A 3,631-nucleotide genomic window follows, 5' to 3' on the forward strand; every position below is an offset into this window, starting at 1 on the left:
AAAAATCAATACATTTTCATATTTGCAGACAATTTTTGTTGATATTTTTTAATTATTCTTCAGCATACATGTAGCTTAAAGCAATATTATGCTCCTTGGCACGATGTAACCAATATTTAATTTAATTTGTGCAATTATCTATGCTCAGATTTTAATAACGAGTTTTTACTCTGGCTTTAAGCATTGAAAACATACAACTAGTCCTTCATGGTTGGTAAGCGATCGATAACAAAACTACTCCTCCTTCGACAAGGTACAAATGTCGCATGTTGTACATTTTTTAATAGACTTTATATGCCGGCTTATTGAGGGGATATAATGTCTCGAATATTGAAATCTTTGTATCATCATCGACAGCTTTCACAAAGGGACAAAGGAAAGCAAATCTGGAATATATGGACTCTTGATTGCATTCATTGGATAGATAGTTGTGTGTATTTGTTTTGTTAGGATGTGTGTGTGAAAATATAATCATAACGCACAGTGTAACGAAAAGTATATGTTCATCTATTTATATTAAAGAGTAGCGTGACTGACTGGCTGGCTGATTGACTAATCATCGCCCAGCCTACGGGTAAAGCTGGAATCATGAAATTTTGCATGAATGTTGGTCTAGGTTCGCAGGCACAAGGTTAGGCTGGATTTGGTGATATTTGTACGTTTAGGTACTAAGAAGTACCAAAAAGTACGAAATGGTACATACTTGCCCAGAGCGAATGGAAAGGGCTAGAATTAAGCTTGGGCTCAAATTAAGGAGATCCCTGAAAAAATAAGGTTTGATAAAATAAATTGTGGAAAATTGTACCGGAATTGGGAGAAATAATTCGTTTAGTACCGCAATTGGTACTATTTGGTACTTTCTTTGTAAATTGAACTAGAGCTCTGAATTTTGGCACTTTGGTTGACTATAAGAGTTTTTGGATATTTAGGTACTAAAGAAATACCAACAAGTAAAAGCGTGCTAAGTTCGGCCGGGCCGAATCTTATATACCCTCCACCATGGATCGCATATGTCGAGTTCTTTTCCCGGCATCTCTTCTTAGGCAAAAAAAGGATATAAGAAAAGATTTGCTCTGCTATTAGAGCGATATCAAGATATGGTCCGGTTTGGACCACAATTAAATTATATGTTGGAGACCTGTGTAAAATGTCAGCCAATTCGAATAAGGATTGCGCCCTTTGTGGGCTCAAGAAGTAAAATAGAGAGATCGATTTATATGGGAGCTATATCAGGCTATAAACCGATTCAGACCATAATAAACACGTATGTTAATGGTCATGAAAGAATCCGTTGTACAAAATTTCAGGCAAATCGGATAATAATTGCGACCTCTAGAGGCTCAAGAAGTCAAGATCCCAGATCGGTTTATATGGTAGCTATATCAGGTTATGAACCGATTTGAACCATATTTGGCACAGTTGTTGGATGTCATAACAAAACACGTCGTGCAAAATTTCATCCCAATCGGATAAGAATTGCGGACTCTAGAGGCTCAAGAAGTCAAGACCCCAGATCGGTGTATATAGCAGCTATATCAGGTTATGAACCGATTTGAACCATACTTGGCACAGTTGTTGGATATAATAACAAAACACGTCGTGCAAAATTTCATTCCAATCGGATAAGAATTGCGGACTCTAGAGGCTCAAGAAGTCAAGACCAAGATCGGTTTATATGGCAGCTTTATCAGGTTATGGACCGATTTTAACCATACTTATCACAGTTGTTGGATGTCATAACAAAACACGTCGTGCAAAATTTCATCCCAATCGGATAAGAATTGCGCACTCTAGAGGCTGAAGAAGTCAAGACCCAAGATCGGTTTATATGGCAGCTATATCAAAACATGGACCGATATGGCCCATTTACAATACCAACCGACCTACACTAATAAGAAGTATTTGTGCAAAATTTCAAGCGGCTAGCTTTACTCCTTCGGAAGTTAGCGTGCTTTCGACAGACAGACGGACGGACGGATGGACGGACGGACGGACAGACGGACGGACGGACGGACAGACGGACGGACGGACGGACAGACGGACGGACATGGCTAGATCGAGATAAAATTTCACGACGATCAAGAATATATATATAAATTTGGCATGCAGGTACAACTAGGAAAAATATGATGGGTGACTGTGATCTTTTTACAATGCGTACATTTTGGTACCAATATTGGTACCATTTGGTACTTTCTGTGCAGATGGAGCTAAAATTTAGCATGTAGGTAAAACTTTGAAATATATGATGGGCGACTAAATGTTTTTTTTTCACAATTCGAACATTTTAGTACCAAAATTGGTACTATTAGGTACTATCTTTATAGTTGAAGCTAGAGGTCCGAAATGATGGATGAGTAAATTATCTATTCAAATTTCGTTCATTTTGGTATGATGGGTGCCTAAATGTTCTATTTAAAATTCATACATTTTAGTACCAAAAATGGTACCATTTTGTACTTTCTGATCGCATGGAACTTGAGGTCTGCAATTTGGCATGTAGGTACAACTAAGAAATATATGATGGGTGGCTAATTTATATTTTCACCATTCGCACATTTTGGTACCAAAATTAGTACCATTTGGAACTTTCTTCATAGATGGAGCTAGCGGTTTTGGCATGTAGGTACAACTGGAAACATATGAGACTAAGTGATCTATTAAAAATTCGTACATTTTGGTACAAAAATTTTTTACCATTTGTTACTTTCTTTTCAGATGAAGCTAAAGGTCTGAAATTTGGCATGCAGGTACAACTAAGAAATATATGATTGGTGACTAAATGACCTATTAAAAACTCATATAATTTGACAAACATTATCACAGTCTTGACAAAAATACGACATATGGAAGAAAACGTAGTAATTGTGGTCTAATTAGTACCTTGAAAGAATATATAGGGCAACTAGAAGATATTTTTTTCGTATATTTAGGTACTAAGACGTACAAAATGGTTCTTTCTTAACGAAGTGAGATGAAGCAGTCAAAATTGGGATACAATTACACCCTACTAAATACTATAAATTTTGAGTAATCAAAAGATTATTCAAAATTGTACATTTGGGTACAAGAACGTACAAAATGGTACATTCTTTATGAATAAAGCTAATGCACTCAAAATTAGGAAACTGTTACACCTTAGTAGTAAATATTGGGATGTTAGAAAATTTATTATAACCACCACCGAAGGATGAGGGTATATTCATTTCGTCATTCCGTTTGCAACACATTGAACTATCCGTTTCCAATCCTACAAAATATATATATTCTTGATCAGCTTAAAAATCTAAGACGATCTTAACATGTCCGTCCGTCCATCTGCCCGTCTGTATGTTGAAATCACGCTAAAGTCTTTAAAAATAAAGATATTGAGCTGAAACTTTGAGCACAGATTCTTTTTTGTCCATAAGCAGGTTAAGTTCGAAGATGGGCTATATCGGACTATATCTTGATTTAGCCCCCATATAGACCGATTCGCCAATTTAGGTTCTTAGGCCCTTAAAACCTCATTTATTATCCGATTTAGCTGAAATTTGGGACAGTGAGTTGTGTTAGGCCCTTCGACATCCTTCTTCAATTTGGCTCAGATCGGACCAGATTTGGATATAGCTGTCATATAGACCATAAAAGG

The sequence above is a fragment of the Stomoxys calcitrans genome, chromosome 2 (assembly GCF_963082655.1).
Source record: "Stomoxys calcitrans chromosome 2, idStoCalc2.1, whole genome shotgun sequence".
NCBI classification, from domain to species: Eukaryota; Metazoa; Arthropoda; class Insecta; order Diptera; family Muscidae; genus Stomoxys; species Stomoxys calcitrans.